The sequence below is a fragment of the Dendrobates tinctorius genome, unplaced genomic scaffold (genome assembly GCF_039654945.1).
Source record: "Dendrobates tinctorius isolate UK_male_01 unplaced genomic scaffold, ASM3965494v1 ptg000045l, whole genome shotgun sequence".
NCBI classification, from domain to species: domain Eukaryota; kingdom Metazoa; phylum Chordata; class Amphibia; order Anura; family Dendrobatidae; genus Dendrobates; species Dendrobates tinctorius.
The window spans coordinates 15,575,134-15,590,776 of NW_027361713.1; the positions used below are offsets into that span (position 1 = coordinate 15,575,134).

Here is a 15,643-nt window from a genome sequence, read left to right on the forward strand (position 1 = left end):
CACCGGTACTGTAGATGAGTGGGGATTTGAGCAATCTCTACTACCAGTCTCAGATATTGTTGGTGTTCTTCCCATATTGGGACATGGTAATAGGCATCGGTAAGATCTATTACTGCCAAGTAGCAACCTGGGTCGAGTAGTTTTACTGCTGACCCCAAGGTCTCCATTTTGAATTTTTCTGTTCTGATATATTGGTTCAGGGCTTTGAGATTGAATATTGTTCTTAGTGACCCATTTGGTTTTGGCGTGAGGAACAGAGTACTGTAAAACCCTTTCCCTTTCTGATGAGATGGTACTTTTATAAGTACCTCTTTTTGAATGAGGAGCTGGATCTCCTTTTCTAATGTAGCCTGATTCTTCTTGGCTACCGGGTCACTTTTAGTCTTTGAGGAGGAAGGGTTAGAAAACTGAGTCGTAGGCCCTCGGCCAACAGGTTGGTTACCCACTTTGAGGTGGGCAATGCTACCCACTGATGGACAAAGAATCAAAGCCTTCCCCCAACCGCCCTGGCGTCATTGCTTGGTATCGGGTCGGTTCTACTAAAGAGGAAACCTCTCTCCTTCCCCTCCAAGGCCTACCCCGCGTGGTTCTATCGTCTGGTCGCCCTCAGCTCCCTCTATTCCCTGTTCCACGAAAGGACGAGTGAGCCTCAGTCCACCGACGCCTAGGGAAGGGGGTTGGAAACAGTGTTTTCTTATCTGATGCTTTTTCCAAAATTTCGTCCAGTGCTTTTCCAAATAAGTATTGGCCCTCACAGGGGACGGCACAGAGTTTAACCTTTGACTGGAAATCTGCCGACCAGTTTTTTAACCAAAGTGCTCTGCGGCCTGAATTAGAAAGGGCGCATGCACAGGCGGCACCTCGGACGGAATCTACTGCGGCGTCAGCCAGGAATCCTGCTGCTTTCTGTAGGAAAGGTATTGCCTCCAGCAGTGTCTCCCTTGGGCATTTATTCTTAATTTGGTCACTTAATTCGTCTAACCACCTGACCATAGCACGTGCCGTACAAGTGGCAGCCACCCCTGGTTTAAACGACCAAGCTGATGCTACCCAAGCAGCTTTTAGAAAAGTCTGCTCTCTTGTCAAGGGGGTCTTTTAGAGCGCCCATATCTTCAAATGGCAATGCTATCCCTTTGGATGTACTAGCAATGGCGGCATCTAGTCTGGGCGCCTTTTCCCATTTATCGCATACCTCCTCATCAAATGGGTATTTTCGTTTGAGCGCCTGCGGTATGGACATTTTTTTGTTGGGTTTTTTCCACTCTCTCTTGATTAAATTTAGCAGGTTATCATGGAAGGGAAAAACCCTTCGCTTTTTCCCCCTCAAGATTGCTAAATAAAGCATCTTGAATTGATTTAGGCTCTTTTGGTGTCTCAAGTCCCATTGTGGACCTTACAAGTGTTAGCAATTTCCCAATGTCCTCAGATAGAAAATATGGACGCCCCTTTTCCTCGTCCGAGGAGTCTAGGTCTGAATCCGAGGCCCCCCATCTCCCCTTGCTCTTCCTCAGACTAAATATCAGTAGTTATCTCTGTGGGAGGCAGGGGTGAGGCAGGCGTTATATTGGTGCTATGTGTGGCTTGCTCTTTTATTTCCTCTTTCACCGTCGACTTTACTTGATCCCGGATCATAGCTTTAATGCTTTGGAGCAGGGATGGTGACTCTTCGGCCACTGTCTTTTTAATGCACCAGCGACAGAGTCGCTTGTCATACGTTTTAGCTAGGGCCTTTTTACATAACGCACATTCTTTGTTCTTTTGTTTGGATGTGGCCTTTCCCTACAGAAAACCTACACAGGGCCTTTGTTAATATATTGTGCTGCCTTACAAAGGCACTCACCCAGCCCTCTGGGTACCCCGGCAGCTGGTGGCTTTTCCTCCTGTACTTGCTCTCCAACTTCAGGATCCATTCCGTTCTGCTGCTGGCTATACGTGGAGCCTGTGTGCAGCCTCTCTGGGACCAGTGGCGTCTGCCGTGACTCCCTTCTTATGGAGGAGCGGTGCGCGCTTCTGGGACTGCTCCCACCCGGAAGTGCCCAGTACACCGCACTTCCGGTGCGACTCCGGAAGCCGTCGCCACTCAATCGGCGCCAGCGTCATGGTGGCCACGCCTCCCCCGGCCCTGCCTCCCAACGGAGCGGCCGCCGGGGAGTCACAGGAGGAGGACGCCATTTGCAGCGCCCACAAGCTGGGCTGACAGGCGCGCGCCCTGCCGCTCTCTCCCCCCGGACCTCGGCCTCCCGACCGGATCATCAGAGGGGGATCCCTCCAAGGTACCGCTCTGCCCCAGGCACCCGCCTGCAAGAAACAGGAAACCAAACTGAGGGGAGAGGTGCCGCCCCCCTTCTTATGTCTCTGCTACAGGTTTCCTGGGGGCGGGTACCTTCTCTCATGTGCGGTGCTGTCATGGGGAAGGGAAAAAAAAAATAAAAAAATCTTAAGATATTTCTTGGCCCAGTCCTGAGGTTTTATCTTATGTTTCTTGTTCAAAGGTGGTCGTTTTTCAGCCTTCCTAACCTTGGCCATGTCCCTGAGTATGGCACACCTTGTGCTTTTTGATACTCCAGTAACGTTGCAGCTCTGAACTATGGCAAAACTGGTGGCAAATGGCATCTTGGCAGCTTCACGCTTGATTTTCCTCAATTCATGGGCATTTATTTTGCGCCTTTTTTTTTTTTTATCAACACACTTCTTGCGACCCTGTTGGATATTTACCATGAAACGCTTGATTGCTCAGTGATCACGCTTCAAAAGTTTGGCAATTTCAAGACTGCTGCATCCCTCTGCAAGACATCTCACAATTTTTTACTTTTCAGAGTCTGTCAAGTCTCTCGTCTGACCCATTTTGTCAAAGGAAAGGAAGTTGCCTAATAATTAAAGCACACCTTATATAGGGGTTTGATGTCATTAGACCACACCCCTCATTATAGAGATGCAAATCACCTGATTCACAAAGATAACAGTATGTGAATGAATGATAAGTTATATATCAACAGATGAATTGGATGAAATGGGAGCAGGTGACACAGGACACCCCTAAAATGCACATTGGCTACAGCTGTGAGAGTGGGTAAGGAGCAGTTATTTTCCACCTCCTTGACACTCTCCTTCCTTTCCCTTAGCACTAGTCACTTCATTGCTTATCTGCCATGCTGCTAGGAAATTGCTATTGGATGCAATACTATTGAAAGCATTGTTGTTAGAGTGTCATTGTAGACCATTCCACTCTTACTCCATCATTTATTAATCATTCATCCACATACTGTTATCTATTTTCCCCACTAGCAGAGTTTGGAATAAATACAGGTAGCCTCACCTCAATTTTATTTTTATGCTACTATATGAGCTAATGTTACCTTTATGAATGAATGTATCACCCCCCACCGCCAGCATTTTTCTTCCTGTTGAGCGTTCTATCCAGTACTACATTTATGTTTTTATGAATATAACAATAAAATATACTGCTCAACAAAATTAAGGGAACACTATTCCATTTGCAACAGGCTGTTTGTGTTCCCTTTGTTTCTTTGAGCAGTATATTTAAATTTTATTTATCATTAGTGTTTCACATCTATAGGTTTCGCTTTCAATCTGAAGAATGTAAAATTTTGGTGTTTTTTCACCCAAATTGATAAAATGTGTCAGGAAAGCTGCATAACATTTTTGACAAGAGATGAGTTTTATGAATTTCTGCTGCACATTCCCCCTTAGCTAGAACATTCATTTTGATAATCTAAAGCATCCATGCATTATTCAATGTTAAACTTTAATCATCTTGGTGGAGAGTTATCTGCAATATTTTAAGCTTACTTTATACAACACAATATTGCAGTATACCACGTTGAGTGATTTCCTATGAGTGCCTAAGAGGGAATATTTTGCCTTATGGAGCGTGTAAGATTTCAAAGCCATGCAAAGGCCCTCTGGAAAATTAAATCTGAAAATAGCCTATTCAAAGAGTAAAAGGCCAAGAATACTAGCACCGCCTTCTGGATTTAGAAATCTTACAAGACAATATCCATCTTTTCACGAGCCATGCCACATTACTAGGTTAGGAAGCAAAACCGTACACATTTGCAGGCGTTTCAGAGTGCAAGCCTCTCAGTGCAAAGTAGGAGTTCCACTTTACCTACAATTCTTTTTACATGGATTTCACTAACCACAAGGAGAAAATCCCCTTCAGGTCTTTCAACCGGCCAAATGAACATCTGCTTTGCACAGAGTATCAAAACGGCAAAGGGAGTACCTGTGTTTGCTTTCTTATACCAACTCATACAGCATGGATCATTTAAGTAGATATTGAATTTTAGGATGACTACAATTAATAGGTGGTGCAAGAGTTAAAGTCCTTTTTTCTCTAAAAAGACCATTTGCATATTTGTTCTGCTTTGAAGCAGTCATTGGGTGGGAATAAGAGTGAGCCTGCTGTGGACTACTCCTGAGCGCACTTTACATATTTAGAACCTAGCTCAGATCTACAGTAACATCCATATGTGTCAAGACATTTGAAGAGGATCCTTGAGCTATGGATAACCCTTTTCAGTGTTTTCCCCTTAAAATAACACATATACTCTCCTCCAGTGCTATCACTGCCAGGGCTGTGGCATCAGAGTCCATTTTGGTGGATTCGGTGTTGGGAGTCGGTATAAAGTGGGCTGACTCAGTCTCCTAAAATAAATAAATTGGGTACTGTAGTTCAACGCAGTTTGTGGGGAATATTTTTCATATGAACCTTTAAAGTTATGAAATGTCCTATAAAGGGTCTATCCTATTCCTGATCTAAGGTTTAGACTTTAAACCAAGATGAATTTGTGCTGCAGTTTATGTTCATGATAGTAGTGAAGCTCCTCCTCTACAGATAAGGGGAAAAAAAAAAAACAAAAAAAAAAAAAAAAAAAAAAGGAATGCCTGCATTCATTTCAGAACTTCTGGTGTGAACAGGACAGCAGGACTGAGGCAAGTAATTCTTAAAGGATATCTAAACTTTCAGTAAACTGTGCATAAATCAATAGTCCAGTATATGTTGTCTCTGTATGCTTGATGTGTTAGTTTTTCCTCTTCGCTCCTGTTTGTAGAAATTAGCTGCTCTGATGACTTATAAACACTATACATCTATAATAATAAATGCCCTAAGCAGCTTCCGGTTGTAACAACTTCCGTCCAGTTGTAACCGGTGACGTCACCACACACACACACACACATGTTAACCCTCAACACATCACACCGCCTCAACACACACTCCTCTCACCTTTCACCTCCACTCACTCTTTCACTCCACATACGTTCCTTTCTCTCACTCCGTTTCTCATACTCACACCGTCATCGTCGCTGCCCCGACATCTTCCTCCGCCGCCGCGATCCTGGATCCAGACGTTCTCCAGGCCGCCGACATGTTCTTGCGGCGACGCCATCTTGGATTTCGTGAAATCCCGCGAGATTCAAGATGGCGTCGCCGCAAGAACATGTCGCTGGCGTGGACGACTCGGGATCCAAAAAGATGTCGTCTGCGAAATCTCGCGAGATTACGCCAACGCCATTTTGGATCCCGATGTCGTCCACGCCGGCGACATGTTCTTGCGGCGACGCCATTTTGGATCGGCGAAATCCCGCGATAGTCAAGATGGCGTCGCCGCAAGAACATGTCGCCGGCGAGGACGACGTAGGGATCCAAAATGGTGTTGGCGAAAACTCGCGAGATTTCGCCGACGCCATTTTGGATCCCTACGCGGGATTTCACGATACTCAAGATGGCGTCGCCGCAAGAACATGTCGCCGGCGTGGACAACGTCTGGATCCAGGATGGCGCCGGCGGAAGAAGATGTCGGGGATCGTGGAGCAGCGGCGATGACGGCGTGAGTATGAGACGGAGTGAGAGAAGGGGTCGTATGTGGAGTGAAAGAGTGAGTGGAGATGGTGAAAGGTGAGAGGAGTGTGTGTTGAGGGTTAACATGGCAAGAGGTGTGATGCTATCGCATCCTCCCGATGAGATAGCATCGGGCCATAATCTAGTAGAATATAAGGGGAAAAACAGTTTTCTAACATCTCACATTCAGAAACCACCATGGTTACTTACCGGTAGCAGTTTTTTCCGGAACCCATGACAGCACCACATGAGAGGGATCCGCCCCGCCAGGACAGGAACCTACTGAAACATAAGGGGCGGCACCTCTCCCCCGCTTCAGTTGGATTACAGAGCATTTGAGAGGACTTCCCGGTTAGTTACATATTTATCCAACACCACATCACACAAATACACCCGACTATTGTGCACACCCAAACGGTGAAAAAAAGGGGGGGGAAATATACGGGTGCTGTCATGGGTTCTGGAAAAACTGGCTACCGGTAAGTAACCATGGTGGTTTTCCCTTCACCCATGACAGCACCACATGAGAGATTCTGGAGACTTCGAACACCTTAGGGAGGGACCACCGCTTGCAGCACCCTTCTACCAAAGGTCAAGTCAGCAGAGGAGGATAGATTTAGTCTATAGTGTCTAAAGAAAGTTGAGGGTGAGGCCCAGGTAGCGGCCTTACAAATTTGCTCTATTGACACCTCTGCTTTCTCAGCCCAGGAGGTCGCCACGGCTCTGGTGGAATGAGCCTTGATGCCGTCAGGAACCGGGATACCACTAGCTGAATAGGCTAGACTAATGGCCTCCCTAATCCATCGGGCAATAGTTCCCTTTGACACTCTATAACCTTTCCTAGCACCCTGGAAGGCTACGAATAGGGACTGGGACCTCCTCCACTGGCTGGTTATAGACATATACTCTACTAGGGTTCTTTTAACGTCTAGGCTATGAAATTTCTCCTCCCCTGGGTTTTTCGGATTCTCGCAGAAGGAAGGGAGGACAATTTCTTGGTTTCGGTGAAAGTTAGTTACTACTTTCGGCAAGTAAGCAGGGTCTGTTCTCATAACCACCCTATCCTGGTATAGCTGGGTATATGGTGGGTTGACTGAGAGGGCCTGCAAGTCACTAACTCTACGTGCCGACGTTAGAGCTAACCAAATGATGGTTTTTAGGGTGAGATTTTTAGTTGAAATCTGCTGTATGGGTTCAAATGGCTCCTTCGTAAGGGCTTCCAGCACCAGATTTAGATCCCATGGAGCTATTTTTGGTAAGGAAACTGGCCTAGATCTGTGGCAAGATTTTATGAACCTGGCTACCCATCTGTTTGCCGCTATATTGCAATTGTATAATGCACCCAGCGCTGAAACCTGCACCTTGAGGGTATTAACCGCCAGGCCTAGCTGTAGACCTGCCTGCAAGAACTCCAAGATGGACTCGATTGGGGGTTCTTGGCCTAACGGTTTTCCCAGGAATTGTAGAAATTTCTTCCACGTCCTGCCATATATATTGGTTGTTATTGGTTTTCTATTTTTAGTAGTCACCAACCCCGGGGAAAACCCTTTATCTCTCAAAAGTGCCCTCTCAAATTCCACGCCGTCAGATGGAACCCCTTGACTTGTTTGTGGAATATCGGCCCCTGAGCTAATAAATCTGGAATTTCTGGCAGTACCCACGGGTCCGAGAGAGACATCATTTGCAGTAGTGAAAACCACGGTCTTTTTGGCCAGAACGGGGCTATGAGGATTACTCTGGCTTGCTCGTCTCTTATCTTTTTTACCACTGCCGGGATTAATGCTACTGGGGGAAAGGCATAGCTCAGTTTGAACAGCCACGGGATTTGCAGAGCGTCTACTGCCCACGGGTTTTCCCCTGGGTTTAATGAGCAGAACCTCCTCACCTGTTGGTTGTTTTTGGTGGCAAAGAGGTCGATCACTGGCTGCCCCCATAACTGTACTATCCTCTGGAATATTACACGATTTAAGGCCCACTCTCCCTGTTTTAACTTGTTGCGGCTTAGAAAGTCAGCTTGAACATTTTCTGTCCCTTTGATGTGTAGGGCCGTCAGGGAGGTTAGATGTTGTTCTGCTTTGAGAAAGATTCTTTTGGCTTCGTCCATTAGGGAGTTTGACCTTGTCCCTCCCTGGTGGTTGACATACGCCACTGCCACCCTGTTGTCTGACATAATTCGGACATTTTGACCCTGTAACATGGGAATGAATGTCTCCAAGGCTCTGTTTACCGCTCTTAACTCTCTCAAGTTGGAGGAAGCCTTCTGCTCTAGATGACCCCAGGACCCTTGGGCTATTTGTTCTCTCAGGTGTGCCCCCCATCCCAAGGAGCTTGCGTCCGTCAATATTATATCGGACACGGGCCTGTGCCACAAAGTTCCCCCTGCTAAATTTGTGCTGTCTAGCCACCAAGTGAGAGACTTTTTCCCCTTTTCGGAAAGTTCCAGCTTCCCTTCTAAACGCCCTTTCAATCGTTTCTGGGCTGACAAGATTTCCGCCTGCAGTTGTCGGGTATGAAACTGTGCCCAGTTGACCGCAGGGATACAGGCTGTTAGCGTGCCCAACAGGGACATTGCCCTTCTTAGGGTCATGTGAGGTTGTTGTATTGCTGTAAGGGTCATTTCTCTCACTTTCTTTAGTTTTTTCTCTGGCAAGAGACAACCTTGACGGTCGGAGTCCCAAGATGAAACCGAGAAATGTTTGTTTCCTTAGGGGTTGAAGTTTTGATTTCTTTAAGTTTACCATCCAACCCAGTCTTTGCAGGGTTTCTGTTATTTTCTCTACTTGATGTGCGCAGTGATGTTCTGAATTGCCAATGACCAAAAAATTGTCCAAGTAAGGCACCATAATCACATTGTGGATTCGAAGGAAAGCTGACATTTCCACTATTACTTTCGTAAAAATCCTTGGCGCTATGGAGATGCCAAACGGAAGAGCTGTAAATTGAAAATGCCTGAGGTCGCCCTGGATGTATAGGGCTACCCTCAGGTATTTCTGGTATTCTGGGTGCATCGGGATGTGGTAATAGGCATCCTTCAAATCTATTACGGCCATGAAGCAGTTGTGGTGTAACAGCTTTATGGCCGAAGTCACTGATTCCATTTTGAATGTTTGGTTCATGATCCATTGATTGAGGCGCCTGAGATTTATTATCGTTCTGAAGGAGAGGTCTGGTTTTTTTATTAGGAAGAGGGGAGAATAGAACCCCCTTCTCTCTTGATCTTTTGGGACCTCTATCAGAACTTGTTTCTCCAACAGTCCTAAGATTTCTGTTTCTATGGCTGATTGCTCTCCTGGTTCCTTTCTGACGGGGGTCACCACAAATGAAGCTCTTGGATGCTGGAAGAAAGGGATTTTTAGGCCATTCTTTATAATGCTCAGAATCCAATTGTTGGCTGATATTTTCTCCCATTCTTGGGAAAAGAGCCTCAATCTTCCCCCCACAGGAGGGCTGGTGTCATTGCGGGGATTTTTTGGCGGTTGAGGTAGTTCCCCCCAAACATGAACCCTGGTTCTTTTTTCCTCTTGTCGTCCCACCTTTTCCGCTCTCCCGGGGGACGGCCCCGATTGAACCTTCCCCTCCGAAAGGGCGGTCTCCTTTGATCACCCATGAATCTGGGGAAGCCCTTTTTATCACCGGCTTTCTCCAGGATGTCATCCAGGTTTTTTCCAAACAGGAACTGCCCATCACATGGTAACGAGCATAATTTCGCTTTAGATTGAATGTCCCCAGGGCAGCCTTTGAACCATAACGCCCGTCTTGCGGCGTTCGATAGCCCCGCTGCTCTTGCCGTTAACCTCATCGAGTCGGCGGAGGTGTCAGCCAAGAAGGCGGCAGCTCCGTGTAGCAGGTACATTTCTCCTAATATTTTCTCTCTTGGTACTTTGGAGACTAATTTTTCTTCAAGTTGTTGCAACCAGACCATTAATGACCGGGCTGTGCAGGTGCTGGCTATTGCTGGTTTCAGACCCCCTGCCGCTGCCTCCCAAGTGTGCCTTAGGTATGAGTCCGCTTTTTTATCCAAGGGATCTCTCAAAACCACTGAATCCTCCAGGGGCAGGGCCGACTTCTTGGAAGACCTAGACACTGCTGCGTCAATCTTTGGGACCTTGTCCCAGACGTCCGTGTCTTTAGCCTCAAAGGGGTATCTTCGCTTTGAAGAGGAGGGAAGGCTACCTGACTTCTCCGGTTTCTTCCACTCTCTCTCGATTAGGGCCTGAACCTTGTCATTGACCAGAAAGGTACGCTTCTTCCTTTCTTGCAGGCCGCCAAACATTACATCCTCCAGTGATCTCTCTACCTTCTCCTCCTGCAGGCCCATAGTGGACCTGATGGCTTTAAGGAGAGCGTCCGTATCTTCTACGGGAAAGCAAGGTCTGCCCCCCGTATCACTGTCTGAGGATGAAGATGACCCGTGCTCAACTTGATACTCCGAAGAGGAGGAGCCTGACGAGGAACTCGGGGAGGCTTTCCTACTCTTACTCTTTAATAATTTTTTTAAGTGAGCCCTGTACCTCAGATTTTATTATCGATCTGAGGTTTGTTGCCAGGCTCGGCACCTCTTCAGCCATAGTCCGCTGGATACAGCTGACACAAGTCCTTTTGGTAGTCTTTTGCTAAAGGGCTGTGGCATATGGCACATTCTCTATTTTTCTTTTTGCTTATAGCTTTTTTGCCTCCCTAATAAAAAAAAAAAAAAAAAGACATAGGAAGGCCTATTATAATATTGTCTAACTTTCACGGAGATCACTCACCACCCAGGAAAGACGGATACCGGGCTCTGGGGCTGCGAAGGAGCGTGCGCTCTGCGCTCTTTTGACCTCGAGGAATCCCTCGATCGGTGACTTGGACGGCTGCTGCTTTTGCCGCTCGAGCGGCTCTTGCGACCAGAAGCTTGCGATGGGGGCAGGGACAATGGGGACGGTGAGCGATCCTCCTGAGACGCCATTGTCACCCCTGCAGCCGCTTCTGCTCCTTTTACCAGTGAGTGAGCCCCTCATTACCCCTCCCCCCAGCGACCGCCAGCCGCTTCTCCTGGCCAGCGCCATGACCGTCGCGTCCTGATGACGTCAGCGGTCGCGCTCCCAGAATCCTCTGTGCCGCTGACGTCAGTCGCCGGTCTCCTCCCCCGGCTTCCCCTGCATGCAGGCGAAGGAACGGGCGCGCGTGCAGGGGGAGGGCAGCACAGGGAGGAACCTCCGAAGGGAGGACATCGGGACGTGCCCGCACGAACCCGGGGCCCGAATCAGGCAAAACCCAGGGGACTGCGCTACCAGCTGCCGACGTCGCAGGTAAGCCAGCCCTGCAATTTTTACACGCTGGGACGGCCCTGGGTCTTTTCATCCTGACAGGCACCGCCGCTGTCAGAGGGATTCCTTTCCAGGACAGGAACCCAACTGAAGCGGGGGAGAGGTGCCGCCCCTTATGTTTCAGTAGGTTCCTGTCCTGGCGGGGCGGATCCCTCTCTCATGTGGTGCTGTCATGGGTGAAGGGAAAATACAGCAACAGGATCGATGAGGACATATATTTGTGTGTATGTGTTCTGGAATATGATTCAGCACAAACCTACTCCCTAATACACTGGGAAGAAATACGATGAAGCATTTAGTGAGCTGTACAGAGACAAGCCTGACATTTAAAGTTCAGAGTAAAGCCATCGAACATATTTTACAAACGTTATACTTATCTGTCCTATTGATTTATGCAAAAATGGTTTTATTTCTATCCTAGATTATACAGTGCATGATTCCCTATTCTTGCAAGAATTACAATATACCTTTTTTACAGGACAATTTAGAGCGAATTTACATAATTACAAAATGTCAAGTTAGCTGTATTTGAGCATTTCATAGTGACTCAAGATAAACATTGTGTGTCAGTGTATAAGTGATCCAGATGAAAACAAATGCTGCGATGCCAAAAATCAGTGCATACTCAGGCAGTGATAAAAATGTTCCTTTAAGAGCTACCAATCTAAAAAAGACATTTACAAAGCTGCCACCCAGAAGTTTACAAAGCTGTGATTGAAAAAGATCAAAGCAGCACCAAGAAAACAGCCCAGAACTTCCAGCCAGGCAAAGGAGGAGTAAAGAGAGTCTCAAACATTACAGTTACAAGATATTTTGCAAATGACAAAGTTACTGTAATGACAGCAGATGTGTTTAAAAGACAGCTCATCGAGCTTTGTTGTGAAGGACAGTGTACCATTATTATTTGCACAACCTGCTTTTACACCTCTTAATGGAGAAATGGCCCACAAACTTGGTGTTTCTCTGGAAAGAGAAAGTATTAGAAAGTTTGTGATTGAACAATCCCTTAACCAAAAGCAACATCTTAAAAAGACTCGAGAGATGCTTTGTGTTTCTTAAAATGGATGCCTGCACATGTCAGAGTGAACTACTTTGCCATCAACTTTCGATGTTTGTGACAACAAAAAAAAACTGTTACCAAGACGCTGGCAGTAAAAGATACAGCTCATCACAGCAGCAAGTTTCTCCAGACCATAGCAGGAAAAGTTCTGCAAGATTATGAACTCAAAAAAGAACAGGTTCTTGCTATTGTAACTGATAATGCTTCCAACATAAAAGTATAATTAAACTGATGAATGAGAATAATGAAGGTGAACAGCAAGCAGCTAGATCATTTCACTTTCACATTCAGTATGTTAGAGATGGAAGGCCACAGTCCTGTTCCTATAACTGAGAACAAACAGATATTACTACAAAAGAACAGCAAAATGATTCTTTTACAATTAGATCTTCTTAAAGCTGCTTCACACCGCTTTCCTATTCATCACACGCACTGTGTTATGCACACGCTGCAGCCTCTCGTAAGATCTAGCCAAGAGGGACATGCTGGAACTCTGATTAGCAAAGTGAGGAAGTTGGCCATCACTGCCCGAACCCATAAAATTGATTCCATCTTGAAGAGATCCAATTGTGGATCAAGTCATTCAGTGGGGCAACACCAATTTAATGATTGAGCGATTGCTTGAGCAGAAACCCTTCCTTGTATATATAGCCAACCCTCAGGTAACACTACATGAAGGTCAATGGACACAGGTGGCTGATTTGAAGGAATGGTTTCATCACCCATTTACAGTGACTAAAATGTTACAAGCTGAGGATTTAACTCCTGGCATTATTATAAAGGAGTGGAAGAACTCGTTTTGCCTGTCCCAAAAAGGAGATTCAATTGCAGATGGTATTGCTGCTTCATTGCTGATGACACCCAATTATACACTTCTTCCCCTGACATCAACCCTACCCCAATTCAAAATACCAAGGATTGTCTGTTTGCTGTCTAACATCATGTCCTCCCTCTATCTGAAACTAAATCTCTCCAAAACTGAACTTCTTGTGTTTCTCCCCTCTACCTTACACCGAAATAACCCTGGAGGGTTCAACCATAACTCCCAAGCAGTATGCCCGCTGTCTTGGGGTCATATTAAGACACCGAACTTTCTTTTATTCCCTATATCCCATCACTCACTCGCTCTTGTCACCTGCATCTTAAAAACATCTCCAGAATCCGACCTTTTCTCACCTTTGAAACTGCCAAGACTCTTACTGTCACTCTTATTCATTCTTGTATGGACTACTGCAACTCTTCTGATCGGTCTTCTCCCTCTTTCAAAACTTTCTCCTCTCCAATCCATCTTGAATGCGGCAGCCAGGGTCATATTTCTGTCCAGCCGCTTCACCGATGCTTCCATCTTGTGCCAGTCATTACACTGGCTACCTTTTCGCTACAGGGTCCAGTATAAACTCTCTCACAAAGCTCTCCACAGTTCTGCACCGCCTTATATCTCCTCTCTCATCTGTCTATCGCCCTACACGTGCCCTCAGTTCTACAAATGACCTAAGACTAACATCCCCCGTAAGCCGAACCTCACACCTCCATCTCCCAAGACTTCTCTCGTGCTGCGCCAGCTCTCCGGAATGCACTTCCCCCGACGATCAGACAGATACCTAGCCCAGAACTATTCAAGCACGCTTTGAAAACCCATCTCTTCAAACAAGCCTACCACATCAACTACTCAGTAAACTAACTTTGCCCTGTTCCCTCCATCCAAATATTATTCTGAATCAGCACCCTACTATTCATCTGTCTCCACATCATCCATGCACATAACTGCACTTGATACATGACTATTGCACTTAAACACACGGGCTGATGACAGGATCATGCAGCTTAATATATTTATACATTTATTATAATTGCCAGACCTGAAACAACAAGCAATTTTCACCTACTGTGTCCCCCCCCCCTATTTCCTTGCAGATTGTAAGCTTGCGAGCAGGGACCTCACTCCTAATGTCACTGTTTAAATTGTCTTAACTTGTATTGAATTTATTGTCTGTACATGCCCCCGTTTTATTGTAAAGTGCTGCGGAACATGTTAGCGCTATATAATTAAGAAATTATAATTATTCAATGAAAGACGGAGAGAGTTACTGCTATTAGAAAATAAAATTCTTCTGGTAGCTGTTTATGTGGACCTGAGTCATCGTATATTGCAGGATGATCAACAGATTACTAAATGAAAAGAAACTCTGAGGTAGCAGTTAGGATGAGTTGGCTACAGGACAGCCAAGAGCAAGAGGACTCAGGTCCTGCCAGTGCTGCTGCTGCCAGCCTATCCTTCATCCTCAGCAGGAGTTTGATTTCGGAAAGTATTTGGTCGACAGGGAGCAGGCAAAGTGTTGCCGCAGGGAAAAAGATTCCACTCCCATAGAAAACAGATTGGCCATATTTCAGCAACATTTTTCACTTCTCTCAAAGTAGTAGAAGAGTTCAATAAACTGACTGCACAAGGCAATTCCTTTATACCCTGAAATTGTTAGGATATGTGCACACGTTAGATTTGTTTGCGGATCTGGCCCTGCAGAACTGCAGCAGTTTTCCAAGGGATCTACAGTACCATGTTATCCTATGGAAAACAAACCGCTGTGCACATGCTGTGGAAAATTCAGTGGAAACGCAGCGGTTGAATTTCCGCAGCATGTCAATTTTCTGTGCGGATTCCGCATCGTTTTTTACACCTATTCCATTCTAGAAATCTGCAGGTGTAAAAGCAGGCGAAATCCACACTAAATTTGCTAGAAATCTGCAGGTAAAACGCAGGCATTTTGACCTGCGGATTCTGCAGATTCCTTGCGGAAAAATCTGCAGATGATTCCGCAACGTGTGCACATACCCTTAAGGGATGTTTCCCATGTGGTTACCGCTTTGCCACCCATCCAAGTTAGTGTAGAGATATTGTACTCTAGCCTTAAAATAATTACGTCAGATTTGAGGTCATCAATGAAGGAGGATCTGATGGAGAGAATATTTCTCAGAGCAAATTCATAGACTGCACAAATGTTATTCAATACGTTTTTGTTGAAAATGGTTTCCCCCCCCCCCCACTTACTGCATGGTGTGTAATACATTGTAAATATGCAAAAGTTTTTTTTGCTCTAAAGTTGTATTTCAATAAACATATTTTATGTTCTAGCTAAATGACTTGATTGTATAATTTTTATATAGCACTAACATTCTGCAGCGCTTTACAGTTTGCACACATTAACACCAATAATGATTAAAAGCTTGATGTTCGCATTTTACTACAGTAAATTTAACACTTAAACATGAGCCATGTATGAGAGAGTCAGAGTCATTGAAATTGAGGAGTCAGGGGTTTGGTTTACTGACTCCACAGCCCCGACACTGCTACGAAAAGTCAGAATTGGCATGGGAGACATGGTTCATGTCACACCGTCATGTCAAGTGATCCCCATG

The 15,643-nt window shown here is 45.8% G+C and overlaps 1 protein-coding gene across 2 annotated transcripts in view; it reads right to left on the reverse strand.

The window, feature by feature from the left end:
• Nucleotides 1-15,643, reverse strand: part of RPL10A (ribosomal protein L10a) — a 40,327-nt gene that overhangs the window by 5,109 nt on the left and 19,575 nt on the right. The gene's annotated exons all lie outside the window — the stretch shown is intronic.